This window comes from Stigmatopora argus, chromosome 11 (genome assembly GCF_051989625.1).
Source record: "Stigmatopora argus isolate UIUO_Sarg chromosome 11, RoL_Sarg_1.0, whole genome shotgun sequence".
Lineage (NCBI taxonomy): Eukaryota > Metazoa > Chordata > Actinopteri > Syngnathiformes > Syngnathidae > Stigmatopora > Stigmatopora argus.
The window spans coordinates 8,177,629-8,195,656 of NC_135397.1; the positions used below are offsets into that span (position 1 = coordinate 8,177,629).

The 18,028-nt window shown below is 38.2% G+C and overlaps 1 long non-coding RNA gene across 3 annotated transcripts in view; it reads left to right on the top strand.

Moving 5' to 3' along the window:
• The window catches only part of LOC144084884 (uncharacterized), a 233,609-nt gene that overhangs the window by 54,741 nt on the left and 160,840 nt on the right, over positions 1-18,028 (top strand). For all 3 annotated transcript variants that reach the window (XR_013303945.1, XR_013303946.1, XR_013303944.1), the window contains exon 5: positions 16,947-17,043. This is a non-coding gene — a long non-coding RNA (uncharacterized LOC144084884). The remainder of the gene's footprint in view (positions 1-16,946; positions 17,044-18,028) is intronic.

Below are 18,028 nucleotides of genomic sequence, written 5' to 3' on the forward strand. Positions count from 1 at the left end.
TGGTCGACCACCCCAAAACACACACTCAAATTCAGATTTAATAGCCATTATTTCTGCCAAGCACGGGATGTCCTAGAAGCTACCTCACAGGCGGTTGTGTGTGTGGGCCGGTGTGCACGCGCACACGTGTTTGAGTAAGCCAAGAGCTGGTTTCAGTGGATTTACAATGGTCCCAATGTTCTTTGCCCTTTCATTAACCTTTCCTCTCAGTTGTCTCATTTAATACAAAACACATTTCTAATCTGCAGTCTGCTAAATAATTCTACAGGCCCCGCTGCAGTTCTCTGGATAGAGAGTGAAAGCAGGTGTGTGTGTTTGTGTGTGTGTGAAACTGTTGCACTTATTGCCTTGGGTACCCTACGCCGAGCACCCTAATTACTCCCGAAACAGGCAGTCAGACTCCTCTTCTCTGCTATGATCATTTCAAATTTATTTTGATTGATTTGTGCCAGCTTTAACTATGCTTTGGGTTGAGGTCGATAAATAAAGATCAATACTTTAATGTTTTCCTCTGAACCTTTATTAAAAAATAGATTGGCTATAAAGAGGGCTGAATTACGAGGAGGAGTGCCTACTTTCAATGCATATCAACTGGAACCTAATTGAACAACATTGAACGATCAGAGATTAGTCTTGTGAGTGTGAAGTGCTGGAGAACTCTGATCCACGGAATAGGGAAAAGCAAAGGAATGTGTATTGCAAAGTGCATCAGGCAAGTCAGAAAAGTTGGACCTCGCTCGGATCTTCGTCAATTTGACATTGATTTCATTGTAATTCAGCTTGAACATGTAAATGAAGAGACATTCACTGGAATAATATGGAGATCACTGTCTGTCAAAATTTGAACAAAAACAATGAATTTGAAAAAGCAGAGTTGAAGGGGAACGTAAACCCAAACAGGTAAGAAGCAGTGGCGATTTATATTTAATTATTATTATATTTTTAATTCAGTTTACTAAATTACACCTACATTACATGAATTACATGGAAATTGTTGGTAGATATTCAATAGCACCAAAATTGACTGCATTTATATGACCATGAACCTCTGCCCAAACATTCATTTTAACAGAACACTGGAAGGGCAAAAGTTTATTTCATAAAAGGCAGATTAATGGATTCAATTTATTTTCAGCCAGTTGCCTTTTACCCATACGCTCATTAATACTGAATTTTACCACAAAAAATACCAATCAGACCAGGAGAAAAAGCTGGTCAGTACCTCAAGGACAACGGTTATACAGTAGTACTAATAAGTTGAAAAATCTGTAACCTCTGGAAAATGCATGTCTTTGGAAAGTCATAGGTAGCCATAGAAAACGGGTGAGGAACATTCAAATCTATTTTCTAAGTGCATGCCTGAGTCTGTCAACAACCATCTTTTTAAGAGCATTTGGATATCAAATTGTATATTTTCCTTTCTTCTGACTCAACTATAAATGCTTTCTCCTTTTCTTTCTAACTCTCTTTCGCTCTCTCGCTTCTTTTTTCGACTCTTCTGATATACATAGCAATGACCCCGTCTCAGTCGTGCTGGCACCATACTGTGAATTCCATCTAAGCAGAAAAACAAGTGGAGATTGTCATGCAAATGGAAATGTTTGTGGCCCCGTGCCAAAAGAAAAAAAAACTGTTTGTGTCCTCATTTGTGTGCTAGAAGATGGTAAAGAGAGGACAATCAAAAGGGAAACGCGTGCAGTAACCGAAAGAGCAAGTGAGAGGAAGAGAGAAAAATGAAGTGGGAGAAGAAACAAAAAATAGAAGAGGTAGCCAGCAAGAAGGTGTATCATACAGACAGGTTGCCATGATGAGACACTGCTTTGAACGTACAATAAGTCCACCACAAGCAGGTGGCCTGTGTGATACTGTGTGTACTCTTGTGATCACTATGTCATGTGCAAGAAAGTCTTTCTTGACCTTGTTTATTTTATTTAGTATTTTACACTTTTAAAAAAGGGTGGCCCAGTTGCGCGAGTGGTTAGCGCATCGACCTCACAGCTCTGGGGTCCTTGGTTCAAATCTAGCTCGGTCTACCTGTGTGGAGTTTGTATGTTCTGCCCGGGCCTGCGTGGGTTTCCTCCGGGTACTCCGTTTTCTTCCCACATTCCAAAAAACATGCATGGTAGGCTGATTGTACACTCTAAATTGCCACTTTTATTTATATTTTAGGAATATAGTATTATTAATAGTTTTAACGTCCTGTGTGTCTAAGTAGGGTTACTATCACAAGGCCTTTGTTCTACCACTGTACTACTCTTGACCTAATTTACATATAGGTTTTTGTACTATGCACGTAAAGAAGAAGGGACCTTGTAATTTTGTAGTTTTGCTATCCCATATCATTCAGATTGTAAATGGATTTGGGAGCATGCAAATGGCCTTCTTTGACTTTGCAGGGCATGCAGCATGAAGGTGGATGCAATTCAGAAATATGGATTTAGAAATATGGCTTTGCGAGATTCCAAAGCTATTTTCTTGTAAATCTATCTGACTAGATTTGATTTCACTTATATGCTAATCACCAGTCTTTTAGAACATTCAGTTCTTCAAGTTCATGATACGCACGGGCAGGCTCAGAACTGTCTTTTCCACTTTCTTTCAATGGTAGCTCACACATCTGTTCTTTTTCTTATATATTGTATATATTTTATATTTCTCTTGTTTCTTTTCTTTTCAAAGACAGTCACATACACACAGTTGAATATAATCCAGTGGTGTCATCAATTATTAGGTCTGGTTTATGAAACCACAGTGCAACCTGCCACCAAACAGAGTGTGTGTTGCTATTCATAGTGGACAGTCATCCTCCTTGTTTTCCTTTTTTTCTGTTGCTCTTTCTTCAATAAAGATTGCATCAGTTTGCATCAGCTAGAAGAAGTGGCAGGTCAGTCACCATTTCCAAAAATCCAGCTCTAGCATGAAGGAACAAAAAGCGAACATTATTCATCTAGTAACACCAATGATAATATCCTAAATTCCCATTTTATAGAATTTATAGCAGAGGTCTCTCATTGAAAAAAAAAACAATTTGCAACTGAACACACATCTATTTTCTGTGGCAGTGGCTTTAACACTTTGTTCCAGAGTTCTTATTTATGGCACCTTTGTTTCAGAGATGCAAAATGCACATTTAATTGTTAGCCAGCGGGGTCCCTAGATTTGCTTAATGAAACCCCAGTGGAAAATAACATTGTTTAGGACCATTAAAAAACCGCATTAATAGCCTGGTTCTATATTTTCACCCAGCCAAACGTGCATGGTTTTGTGTGCACAGAGACAGACACACACACACATACACACACACACAGACAGGTTCACCATCCAACTTGCCCCTGCCCTCCATCCAATAATACGTTTGGCAGCCCTGTGCTGTAATTGGCAGCAGGTTTGCCATGCCGATAGACCATTCCCAGCCGTTCGGGTCAAGAGTAATTTACTGAGCTGCTAAACGACACTACTTTTCTCCCTCCATCTCTTCCCGCCCAGTCCAATCCAGTCACCCACTCATCCCCTCCTTTTTTGCCCTCGGTATCCCATAGTGGAATTCCCATCCAGGCTGTATTACAAACAGAGATGATGTCTTAATCCCTTGTTAATTAGGGACAACAACTCCAACAGCTGAGGCTAAAGCGTAATGTGGTGGAGGCTCCTGAGACTTGAGGGCTCTGGCCAAGCAGCCCAGTCAGAAAAGCCTGGCTCTGGCACTTTCACAGAGAGCTGGATGAAAAGAGGTGGTGCTAATGTGGAAGCTTGTTGTTCTGCATGGGGATTGACAGAGGTTGCCGTTTAATCCACAATGGATGTTGTTCCAGGGTAAAAGAGTCTGAGTGGATGGGCAACTGGATGTTGGCTTCGTTCAGCACCCCCACCCTTTTTTCGCACAACTATATAATTATACACTTTATTTGCATGAATATAGGCATTCCTTCATTTCTGTACCGCTTATCCTTACAAGGAGGCTGCTGGAGCCTATCCCGGTCAATGACTAGCACCAGGCGGGAGACACCCAGAATTGGTGTCCAGCCAATCACAGAGCACAAGGAGATGGAGAACCATTCACGGTCACACTCATACTTAGGGGCAATTAAAAGTGTTCAACCAGCCTAGCAAGCATGTGTTTGGAATGTGGGAGGTAAACAGAGTACCTGGAGAAAACCCATGCAAACCCTGGGAAAACCTGTAAACTCCACACAGGAGGGTCAAAAACCACCTGGGATTGAACTGTGTGGTCGACACACCAACCACTTCCCCACCAGGCCGCTAAATATCTGCAAACAATTAATATTTGCTTATGACCTCATCCTCAAATGGAACGTGGATAAAGACAATGTGTCTAATCTGTCCATCAATCCATATTTAGTTGATATGATCTTGGTTAAAATATTACTCTTAAGGCAGATTCCAGTCTCTTCTACTAAAAGTGAGTGAGAAGCTAGTGAAAGCTCTGCGCCCTCATGTCTCATCCTGTTAAATTGTCTTTATTAAGAGTCAGGGACTGATCACACTGCTAAGTGACCTGTCAAGGTCACAGAAAAAGGGCAGCCCTGGCAATTAGTATGCTCTTTGGTGCAGCAGGGCTGGATTTGGCCTCTGCAACATTAGTATGCCTCACTGTGGGACTGTGGGGGTTATGCTGAGCTACACTGTCCATTAGTATGCGCTTTCCTCAGCCAACGTTGTGCAAGGTTGTGTTCATTATTAGTCTAGACCCTATCAGGGGTCTAGCAGACACACAACATAGTTATCATCTAACTTTGACATTTGAATGGCGAAAAATAAAACAACACATTCTTAGTTTTAATTCATAAAATAGTATGAATGCCAATTTTTTTTAAACCCTATGAAAACCAGTTTAAAAAAAAAGTTACATTTAAACAAATATTAGAATAAAACACAATTTTATTTCCACAAAATAAAGCATAGTTCAAATTGCAAATAAGAAAATTTAGAACAATCTCTGCCAATCAATGGTGAGGGGGGTTCTTTCACCTGACTTTGGTTTGAGCAGTGTGGGGTCGATTCCCCCTCGGTGGCAATGTGATTGTGAGTGCGAATGATTGTCTGTTTCGATGAATGGTCTACAACTGACTGGGGACCAGCCTGGGGTGTTGTCATGTCTTTCGCCTGAGGTTAGCTGGGATAAGCTCTAGCACCCTGCTAACCTGGCAAGGATATGCAGTGTTGAAAATGCAGCTATGTAAGAGCAATCTCTCCCTCCTGCCCTTAATTGAAAGGTCAAGAGCAAGGAGTCACAAAGTAGGGGAAAATACCTAGCAAAGTTTTGTGTGTGTGTGTGTGTGTCATTTCACCAATATGCAAAGGCAAATAGTACTACCAGGACTTCTATCTTTTCTATAGGGTTTGAGCAAAGCCTGCTTTAGCTTTTGAGAACTTTCTGAATACAGATAGTGTCACTAAGGAAACCAAAGAACTGCATATGATGTGATGCCTGAAGCAAAGGCCATAATATCCTTTTCTTCTTTTTTTATGGTTGGAGCTATGCGCTCGTCTCCAGAAGCATTAGTATGCAACTCGTCGTCAGGCCAGCATAGGGCTTACCTACATTGTTCTACCACAATCAAATTAGCCCTGCTGATGAGGCCTGAGCTCTGTGACCTCCACAGGCCCAGTGGCTTCTCAAACCTAGAACTGACAAAATAGATCTGAGAGATTGAGTCTTTGGGGACAAGAGGGGGCTCACATACTGATTTTTGATTATGTTGGCTCTATTTTCTATTATTTAAAATAATTGAGATGAGAGACTCTGCAGTTCTGAAACAGATTTCCAGAGCAAGTTACACAAGTAGATGATAAGAACTCATCGTATGCTATGCATGGTTGTGCGTACCATTTGAAAGTCTGTTACTTTAGATTTTATAAAATTTGTGTACAAGTCATGCTACAAAATTGTCAATCAGCTTGTCTTCTCAGGATCGATTAATCCTTCACCTGTTACGCCATCTTCACCTCTTGTACACGTTTGTTTAATTTAGAGTGATCAAATGTGAGCTCCGACACGTGCTGCTTTTGTAAATGTACTGTAGCCTTTCCAAAATACCAACTCATATTGTTTACGTTCAGAGCTCTGCTGTGGGTTACTGTAAATCATGTGTAAACCAATATTTAAAACTCAATATGCTGTAAAAGAAGGCCAAAATTAATGGATCATCTACGTACTCAGTTCTCGTGTTCGTCTCAACTGTGAAACTTTATTGTCTAGAGAATTAGTTTAATGCACTTTTCATGACATTCACAGAAGGAATTATTGTACCTATTAAAGGGAAATGGTAAAGCATAAAAGAAATGGGTGAGAGAACTATGCTCTCGTTAAATTTCGATTGAATGTGGACTTAATAATAAAAGTGAAAAAAAAACTGTCAAGTAGAGCCCTGGCGTCATCTAATCAATAATGTTAGAAGTGATAGCTTGACAGCATGAGTGTTGTTCTCTACATTTAGAATAACTAATACTTGAGAGGAAAACTGTTGTCACTCAATGATACCTACAAGTAAAATGAGCTTGCCTGATGTCTGTGTAGCAATATTAAAATTTGACAGCTACCAATTGCGGAGACGGCAAACTAAATTTTTCCTGCCATTCAAAACATCGCAAATTTGTGCATACTTATCTCTCTCGTATACAAACCTCTATTTAGGCGAGAAACGGCAATGCTATCAACCCTCATTCAGGGTGTTTCATTTAACAATACAGCCATATTTTAATGTATACTATATTGTTATACATATCATTATTATTAATGATGTGCGATATGGTGATCTATAACAGCGATTATTTATCCCTTCATCTTCTGAACTATTTATCCCAGAAACAGACATGAGACATATTGTATATATCTGGGAGCAGCAGGAATATGATGAAGCATAGATCAAGCATTATACCCTGGTGAAAATGGATGCAACTTGACAGGTCACAGAGTGACTCTACATGTCAACTCTAAAGAGACAACCCATTATTATCATTAGAGCTAATTTCATCTCCCGGCCTTTGCCTCTTTACTGTTAGTCACTCAGGTTGTGTGGATGAGAATATTCTTGACAGTCTATTATCATAGATCCAAATGAGTTTCAAGAACTAACATTGGAGGCTTGGGGTAAAAAAAAATGTAAGTAGTTTCCCTTTACATTCCTTTGGGGTATTCATAGGGCAAAAACATTATGATATAATACATGTGCTAATTATGTGTAATCAATGACAAAATACGGTACAATTTGTGTATAGTACTTATGTTCTCACCCTGTGACGATTAGCGCTATGGAAGAAAAACAAATAACCGAAGGCTACTACTTTAAATTCCCCCTGAATGTTTTGACCTAAGAGCTATATATGTTTGACATTATTCATCACCCTCATGAAGCCCTTTCCTCCAAAGCATGGGCAATATTGTATTGTTATTTGAAGTTGCAGGGCATTAGCTGCTGATGTCTTTACACTTGCAAATGATCCTCCCGCTCCTCCTAATCTGTCACTTTAATGCTCTATAGATTTTATTTCATCTCATGTAATATCACATTCTCAATAATGATCATCTAGCTAACACCGTCCCTCCCGCAGAAATTAAATCTTGCCACTGAGTGCTAAACTAATAAAATACATGGAGGAAGGACATAAAAATAAATAAACATGATGAATCGTAAGCAGCAGGGATTTGTATTCGGTTGCACTAGACAATTATACAAAGAATTGGAAGTTATCAGCCGCTTCGCCTCTCAAAGTCTCAATAATAGGCTGTCATCGCTGGGCAAGAACTCACTGACACCATCTCCATTATAGAGATGTACAAGGGTGTGTGAAACATCCGTAGCTTGGGGTTGTACATGCAGTGTGCAACTATATTCTGTTTCTCAATCAAAGAACACCTCTCACACACATTGATGCTAAAATAAAACTGTGATTTCTTCGTTCTTCTTGCTGTCGATCAGATCCTACATGATATATGGGGTAGACTGGAGCTTGATCAAGTGGATCCTAGCAGAAAAATAATCTTATTTAAAAACAGAAAAGACACCTAAGTTCATTTTTTTATGATACGTAATAGTGGCTGGCAACTAATTCACGGAGCCGTAGATTCCAGCACAGGGGCCCTTTTGAAGATAAGCAAAGCAGAAAATGAATGAATATATACACATCACAAAAATTGGAATGAAATAAGAAACCCTCAGATCAGACCAACTTCTAGTCAAGGAAGACTTAACATGACCATTTTCTGTTGTGCAATAGTGTTTTCTGTTGATTTCATGTGCATTTAATGTCACTAATACTGGAACTATGCAGTTTGTGTTACACTGCATGTACTTTTGGCATCCATCCAGCCATTAATATACACATTTAAATTCAGGGGAGACATGCTCTTCAAAGCAGGCACAGGAGAATAAGATAAGTTCCTCAATCGACATTTGTAATGTCTTCTTACTGGGCTCATTAACCAAGCGTGCTACAACAAGCAAATGAAAGAAAATACAGTGATCGCTCTCCCCTTTGCATCGATAACAGCTTTCACTCTGCTGGCAAGACTTTCTAAAAGATACTGGAGTGTCCCTGTGAGAATATTTGTCCAGAATTCTATTAATCTAGAACAGCATTCGTGAGGCCACTAATGTTCAACCTCAGAAGAAGGGTATGTTGCTGTTTATCTCAAGGTCCTTGAGTAACTAAGGCTTGTGTGCAAGATCCTATATTCAAAACTCATCCAAGCACTTTCTATAGACTTTTCTTTGTGCACTGGAGCTCGGTTATATTGAAAGAAACATGTTGAAAGCACATACTTTAGTATTTTGTTAAAATATAGTGATCATCCAATCCACTCAGCTGCCCACAATAAAGTGCTGGACAAGCATCTCCCCAGACAGCTCACACTTAACCTCCTTGTCATCTTCCTACTCTCTTTTCTCCTCTTCTCTTTTCGTGGCCTCTGCTGCCCCTTCTTCCTCTCCTCTGGCTGGCTACTTGACAGTTGGAGCCAGCTGGGGTCACCTCCCTCCCTTCCCAGGGATTTGAAGGGTGCAGCTCCGGAGCTGGAGGCCCCACGCCCCAGCGGCTGCCTGACTTGCCCCCAGCGAGTAGGCAGTGAAATGCAGGGAAGTCTGGGTCACACTGCTGAATGCGAGCTGCAGGCCTCTGGGCTTGGCCAGGCTCGGCCAGGAACTGACACTTTTCTTCCTGTGAAATAAGGCCAGACACAGGCTGCCAGGCACTGACTTGACCTCCTCAAACTGATGTAGTACATGCTGGCAGAGTTCTCACCACTGCCGCCGAGGTTGAAAACAATGCCTGCCCTTTTCATTTCCTACTTTTTCCCTTTGTTTTGTTGGTCTTCCTTACACTTTTGGACAAATCGTGATATTCCTTTCTGGAAAAATAACTTCATGCAGTCCGGATAAAACTTCAGTGTTTACACAGCAAACAGAACAGTTGCACAATGACTCATGAACAAGTTTTTGAATCATATGATTTGCTACATTTTGGTTTCTTTTCACATTGACAATGATTCTATACCACAAGAAAAAAATAACAAAAGAAAACAAGACTTGTTTACTCAAAGATATACTCTACTTCAAGCATATCTTCGTCAATTTCACCTCTTTCATACTAAAGTCAGGTATTAAATCGTAAAATAATCTAATATGGTAAGGTTATTGTTTTGAAACAAGCTCAACTACTATGCAAAAAAACTGACGTGCGTGAACTGTGAAGGTACGACTTTTTTTTTTCAATTTTCCAGTAGGTTATAAAATTATTTATATGAATCATTAACAAAATACATTTCAATGGTGGAATAATAAACACCACACCCAAGCTCTACTGAAATGTAAATGTTTAAGATAAATTCTGATATATTTGGCAGTTAAAACATCTTCAAATTCAACTGTGTTGCTGTCAACTCCTTACATTTCAGATTTCAAGAGATTAAAACTGATGACATGTTAACTCAGTAGTCATTTAAATAATATCCTGTGCAGGTAATTCGGGTTAATTGAAGCTCTGGTACCATAAAAATGTCTTCTAAATCTTTCCTCACTCTTTTGTTTCCAGTAACATCTTGACATAAATCATGAGAAATTTTGTTTAACCAAATTACATCGGCGCTTTCTCAGATGTATTAAATATGTGTCAAGGAATGAAGAAGAATTAAAAACATGATCATAAATTTATTGAATACATTATTCTTTGCTCTGGCATTCCACGTCCTTCATGTGTCCATCTTTAGCTGCATGTGACAGCTAGCTTTCTGAGTGGCATTGGGAGGCTAAATTGGCCTGTCTCAGTCAGGGAAGTGTCTAGTTTGATGTCAGATAATGTTCGCGGGCGAGTCGGGGGGGAGTGTGAGATTAAAGACGAACCTCTGATTATTATACTCGACTCCATAGTTGTCCTAACCCTCCTCAGCTAGTTGAAAGAATTTTCCCTCTGATGAGCAAAACAGGAGGAAGATGACGGGAGGGAAAAGAAAAAAAAGGCAAGAGGTGACACTGCGCTTTGAAATCGGTTTTCTTATATTTCTGTTGTGCCCTCTGTAGCCTCTGCCAATTTAAGGAGAGCGCTACTATAGTCTCCATGTACTGCGGACATAATTATAAGATACGAAGATACAAACTTTAGGTTTTGCCAATATTAACTGTCTGTGAAATTTGTGACAAACGCTTTTAAAGAAGTAATTGTTAAAAGCCTCCCATTCAAGGCTAAAAACTACAACGATGCAGTCGTCCACACTCGATGATAATGGTGCAGTAAACAGTGGCGACAAGTGCATGCTGTGAGCTCCAGCTGTGCCAACAGCATTTCTCACTCTTTCCCGCTACAGTACACCCCCCACCCTTTAATTTACACACCCACCCACACACACACACGTGATTTTTTTTCCATCACTCGCACTGATAGCCCCCTCTCAATCGTAGGAACCTGGGCTTCATCCCACCCTAGGTGGTTGGACAAGGTGCCCGTACCAGCATACTGCAATTGTCCTTTGGGATGCAAGTTTGAGACCGGTGTCCTATATGAATGTTAAAAAAAAAGTTTCTGAAAAAAAGTCACTACTTGTGCATGAAAAGGTTTAAATAAATTGTAGTCATTTGTATCTATCATTTTAAAACACTTTTACTGGAAGTGCTCTTGACATTTACCATTTTCACTTGGTTGATAGTTTTTTTTTTAATTTATTCATATTTACACATTATCACACGTGCTGCCTGTCAATAGTCAGAAATACAATTTATTAAAATGATCAGCAAATAATGTAAATCTATAGCAATTAAACCATTGGAACATGGGGAATGTTAAAGGTGTTTCCTTGCCCTTTAATGTACTTTGTAAGATGTCTCTGTATTTCCTGTTCATTGTAATTTGGTATTATATAATAGTAATACATTTTGTATCATGCTCCTATATTTCCCCTCTCATTTCATGTATTCTTTCAACTCTTACAATTATTATTATCAAGCTGAAGTTTTGGATTCCAAGTCCTAGCAGGCGATAGTGTTCCATGCTGAGGTTGAACCTGTGTGCCACGGTTAAATGACAGAGAATATATTAATATCAAAATCCATCCAATTATTACTAATGAAGCATTTTAATGTTATTCTGTACCTTTCTTTCAGTTCTATGCGCAAACTTAGAAAATATCCATACTGATTTGTTGGAAAGTTGAGTATTACTCCTGTGTGGTGACCGCAATTCTTATTAACATGATAAAATTGTAATTCCAGATTAATGTTTGTACATGGAGTTGTGGTGTGCACTTAGTTGGAGGCCCAGCCAAACTTTGGAAAAAAAATGTGACCAATAGTCCAGAAAATACAGTAGACAAAGAGTTGAACCAAATTTGTTTCTTTCTGGAATAAATATCCTCCATCCTGTACTTAGTTGCAGCATTACTAGCATATCAGTCAGAAAACACAGCTGGCTATTTTAGTGCAAGATTAATGCTGTTTGCTTTCTCCAATCTACTCCCCTCCTTTTTTAGTTTATTACCTCTGTAGCATGTGTCAAGATGCGTTCTGAGAGGTGGCACTTAATGAACCCATACCTGAATTTATTTGCCCGCACTTCAGTGTAGACTGAGGGAGGAAGTACCAATTAATAGAATGTAAGAGCACACAGTGATTTATAATTAACAAGCACGCATAGTAAACATAACATTCAGTTTAATAGCCAAGGAGTGAGAAAGGAAGTGGCGAAAGAACTGAGGAGGTGAGACAGGCTGAAAAATAAATAAAAAAAAGAATAAAACTTGAGTTGATTTGTCCCATGGTGGATGAGTGCAAGTCCTCTCGGCTGACAGGAGCTGTCTAAAGCAGCTAAATGAATAATCATCTGTGAGTTAGGCTGGAGACAAACGCTTAACGAGGATGATGTGAACCTTGCTGACATGAGGAGGCTGGAAAAAAAGAGAGAAAGCTATCGCAAGCATACCGGGTGGGCTTGAAAATGAATGGCTCTCATGTTATAATGGCAATGAAGTTGCTACTTGATAGGTCAAAGGCAGTCTTATCTGTAATGTAAAGTATTTGTTTGTCAGAAACGCTGAAAGGGCAATGAATTCCCTCCTATTCATTTGAAGCTGTTAATGCCGGTGCATAATAGCATCAGCATCCAACAGTGAAACACAAGGAAACAAATGTGACAGCTGAGAAATGGTGTTTGGGGCTGAGGAAGGATATTTTATTAATGTGGAAAATCCTGTGGAAACTTTCCCTCATCCGATGGCATATACATGGCAAAACTCTTAAGACAATCTCCCACCTGCTTACAGCCATAGTGCTTGCCACCTTCTCTACTTTATGCATACTTTAGGAATAAGCTGAAAGAAGATACACTATACAGGGCTTCAAAAAAATAAATAAATGTGAAGGGGCTTTGCCAGACAGAATAAGAAGATCACTGTATAGCTCAGCATCAGTGTGCTGTTTGCATTTACAAGACATCAGAAGAGGCAAAAGTTCACCCAATCTGAATTTTTAAGAATGTAGTATAGGGGGATCTTAATAATTATAGTCAGTTGAGTTCCATTAACAAATCTTGTATAGACACTACATTTTTAATACTGTCATTTTTTTTACAAAGTGAAAGCATCAATTACAAAGTAATGAAAATGTGAAAACTGTTATTTAGAGAGTTATATTGCATGGATGTAAAAACAATATAACATTATCAAAAAATACAATAAAAAATACATATGCATAAATATGGTCAGAATACTTAAAAAGGTAAATAGGAACCTGAAATAAAATACTTCAAACTCAATGTATACATTATATTTTTCTCTTTTGATAACTTAAGAACTGAATAATAATTTAGGCATGGTGAGATTTTTTTTTTTAAATTTCTTTAAAATAATACTTAATAGTCTTTTTTTCAAATCTAGTGGATCATCTTAGACTAAAAAGAGCCGCAATATTAGTAGATACCAATATAAAATAAAATAAAACAATGAAAAGGCTCCCGTTCAAGGGGGGCTGACCACAAATTGTCTCATTTTGGAAAGCAACTACATGGTTGGATAACATTATTCAAATGATCTGTTGTTCACTGGAAGGCATATGTTTTAGATGTTGTGCAATGGCTTTTTAATGGTTCAGCTACGATGAGCTAATATACAACATAGCACAAATGAAGGCAGCAGTGTCCTGCAGGGTTCCCACGGTAACATTTCAACCCCTTTGAATGATGATTGGCCATCTGGTATTGTTTTGTGTCACTTCCTATTAAACTCATTGATCCTCCCCGTCCTGTCTGCAGCATGGCTGATCATAGTGGCTCAGTGCAAGTGCCTGTAATATGAATATTATATGATTACCCGACAATATGGTCTCTGTGTGTTTGCAGAGGCTGACCCTCCAGCTACACTTAAGTTGACTGTGGCAGTGATTGGGCTGTTAATTTGACAATTGCACCAAACGGGAAGCAGAAAAAAAACAGAGAATTCTGTATCAAGTGAGTAGGTCACTAGGAAGAGCAGGTTTTATGTAACATAGCCAAAAATGTGTGCATACCTGTATTTTACTTTGCCTGTATTATTTCTTTCCGTAATCAAACCAACAGGATAATAATTCGTTTTCTGTAACAGTGTAAAATAACTGCACTCTATGCCCTGTCATCCCATATCTAGTGTTTTATTTTGCACATTTAATTATGTGGTTGTCACAATTTCAATTTTACTTATGTTGTTATGTTCTTCAAAAAATAATAATAATAATTCAGAAAAAACTTATTCTACTCATAGACTGTCATTCGCGGCACTAGTCGTCCAATCCCATTTGATTGGGGGCTGGCAACAATCGAATGAGCGCCATCAGTGGCAGTGAAACATCATCACTCAATGCCACCTATCCCAGTTCCAATAGATTGCATGTCTATTATCATCATTGACAGTAAATGCGTTAATAAGATTGGTCATGTAAGTTTGGTTCCTCCTGCTCACACTTGGTTAAGATAGGCTCCGGCAAATCAACGACCTTTGAGATGATAAGCGATACGGATGATAAATGAAGTAATTAAAACACATTGTATGTGACATTAGTATTCAAATAAAGTACATCTGAACTTTTGTAGAATTACAATGTCTGTTTTAAGATGCCACCCAAATTCAGTTTTTTTTCTTCCAGTTTTGCTAAGAGGATTTGTCTGGTCCAAGCTTACTAAGTGTGCTGAGTGAAATTGTGCTTGCTGATAGCTGTTTGTCTAATGACATTTATACACATGGAAAAAAGTAGAAGGCTTTTCATGTTGATTTGAACATAAACACATGTACATATTTATAGATATATATTGGTATATTGTCAGGGACTGGCATGGCATCAAGCGATTGGCCGGTTAAATGGGATACTTGCTTAGTCACATGAGTATAAATATTCATGCATACTTGCACACCTCCATAGCTTATCCTCTAACTGGCCACCAGTCAAAATGAGCCTTATTCTCAAGGGTTTATATTTTCTCCAGGCTGGGTTTGGCTAGGCACACTCAGTTAAGACGGCAGCCAAACAATCTCTCCTCTCACTTCTACCGGTTCTTCCTTTCTAATGCTAATGCCTGGATGAATATATTCTCTTTCCCACTGGCATGCAAGAGAGCCAAATTTCTGATTACCTACTGTGACGAAATTCCATTGCATCTAGGTCAAAAACTGCTTCAAAGCAATGAGAGGACTGGATTTTTTTTGTTTTCAAAGTATATCAACTATAAATATAATACAACATATGATAGGAAGGTGACATAGCGTGTTTTCTCTCTATTGATTTTATGAGCAACCTACAAAGTAGGCCTGGGTGATATGACAAAAAATTATATCATTTACAAAAGTATCTTTCGATCATTACAACGATAACTATTACAGCTTTTGTCTTTCAAATTTGAAATTGCTGTGAATAAGTAAATAAATGACTCATTCAATTATGAATAACTGTTTCCTTACTTAAAAAAGAGAATATAAAATATGATGTTTTTCAAAAGTATTTTTGTTGTTCTGTTGAACAATAAAGATTAGACAACTCCCTCTTTACATCATGAAAAGTAATGAATAATAAATCCTGCTTATATTTTGACAGTGATCTTTATTTTTATAAATTTGCCTTTAAACCAAAAGTTGCTGTGAAATATGAAATAAACAAAATAACTGAAGACAACATCATCATTGGCAAGCAGTCTATTTTCAGCCTCACAAAAAGAAGCGATGTCATTTTACCTCACATGTGGCCATTTAAAAATAATGGATGAACTTAACCCATTCTAACCCAACTTAACAAGTTTTAGATTTTTCCAACATTTTCATAACATGTGCATAAAATGTGGAAACTCCTTAAAATCGAGTAAGAAAAGAATTGCAGGCTCTCCTCAAATAAGAAAAGTGGATAATAATGGGTTAAGGAAATTTTCAATAAGGTTGCGGTTTCTGCACGAGTATTTAAGAGGGATTAAAATAAAGAAATACCTTCCGCGTCTTTGTTTAGAAGAGGATACGATGTGGTGTGCTGCTGAGGTTCAGTCATTCTCAGTGTGCCTCACGTGTGTTCATAAGTACATGTAAAGTACATGACAGGGAGGCTTCACTTGGATCTTTTAGTGTGTAGGCTGGATGTTGTCCTTCATCTCATAATCGCTAATTTTGGCTGTGTTATAGTCATTTTACTTTCAAGCTTTATTGCTAATCATGCTCAAAATAACTGTTTGTTCCTTACCATCTTCTACTGAACGTTGGTCTGGAACTAGCGCTCACATCACATTAGCGCCCCTTTCCTTGTCATGTAATTGTAGTTAGAGTTTTGTCAAATGTTTTTATTATTATTGTTGACACAAATTATTTGACCATAATTATTGTTATTGTTTTATAGCCCAGGTTTACTACAAAGAATGTGAAAGTCAAAGTACTAGAAACAGAAATATGTACAATGGAATATAATTATGTATCACAATTAATTTATAAGTCGACGTGGATGTTTTAGGTTGCCTGTGTATATTCTTGCTCATCCAGGTTCTTTCATCCCAATGGCATTGAGTTGATTGAAACAAAATGAACCATGAATGCTGCGAAACTTTACTTTGGATTTTGTTTGTTCAAACATTTGATAAACTCTACTACTGTGAGAAAAACTATTGATGTGAAGTGTTCAGAGTGACATCTCAACACATCTTTATTTAATTCACACGTCGTACTAAAACCTGTATTGAAAATGTTCAAAGATGGCTAAATGTTGTTAAATTTTCATTTCCTTTTTTTAAAAATCCAAATTGATGCCTGTATACACAGGAAGTATTTTCTGTTAGTTTCATAATTTCTGTAAACATTTTTTTTACATGGAGTATAAGATGTTTGTCTACACTCAGATCAATATCCTTGCAAAAAAATAGTATTACTATTGCTAATTTTTGAAAGACTCCATGCATAATGCTATAGCTTTGCATAACTATCTCATCTACTTCCATGCAATTTACAGAGCCTTCCATGGAATTATCAGTACATTGGAAACTGGCTCCTGCAACAGAGGGAGTCCCAAAAGTAATATCCACAACACAGAGCCTCCAACTATAAAGGTGAGCCTCTATGAGGAAATACACACAATTCAATGATTGTTTTTATGAATATGATGCAGACTCGTCGTAAGTAAACCCAGTGGTATATATCACAAGAGGTCAAAAGACTTTATTGATGCACAGTAAATCTGATGCAGGTTTATTTGGGCACTATATTCTAACATTAAACTGGGGCCTACTTCAATGTTACTTGATGAAATACAGGATGGTGTCTGAAATGTCAATGAAAGAGGGATAACTTACTGTATAGCCTTTACTGTGCTGTGTCTGTGCACATATAATACACGATGACATGACTAATTTACCTCCTGACTGAGGTACTTGGCTTGATTGAGGAATACATAAACCACACAAGTACAATACACATTTGTGCGTCTGTATAACTGTAAATATTAAAATATATTTCTGTCACCAACACAATAACACAGTGACAGACTTTTGGCTTCAGAGATTTTACAAATTTATATACTTTGATACTTTGTATGTATCCAAATAAATGATTGAATAAATAAGTTGCAGCCAGGGTCTTAGATAAATCATAATTGATGCATTTTTGCTCATAGATTGATGCACTCCCTATGTTAAGATTGGACCGAGCTCAGAAAACGGAGAGTAGAGGCGGCAATGACAATTTCACATTGTAGCATCGTTTACTAGAAAAACAAGTATTAAGATATCTAAATTAGATAGGCTCCCTTGCTGTATTTGGGACGTGCGGATGTGTTGATTTTGACCAGATCATTTGATTCTATTATAACTAGTGAAGTGTTTATACAGTGGGCTTCTGTGTGTTTCGGCAAGGAGAGTTAACAACCACTGTAAATCGTCTGAGGCTTGATGTCTTCATTCGTGCACAGTTGCTGCTGAGAGTGTCCATGTGTGTTCTCTCACTAGCTGTTTTCCCCCTATAAAAGCAATTTGCCCCATGCTTGGGCTCGGCAATGAGCAGATGCTTGCATTGTAAATGATGTGAGGGGCCATAATA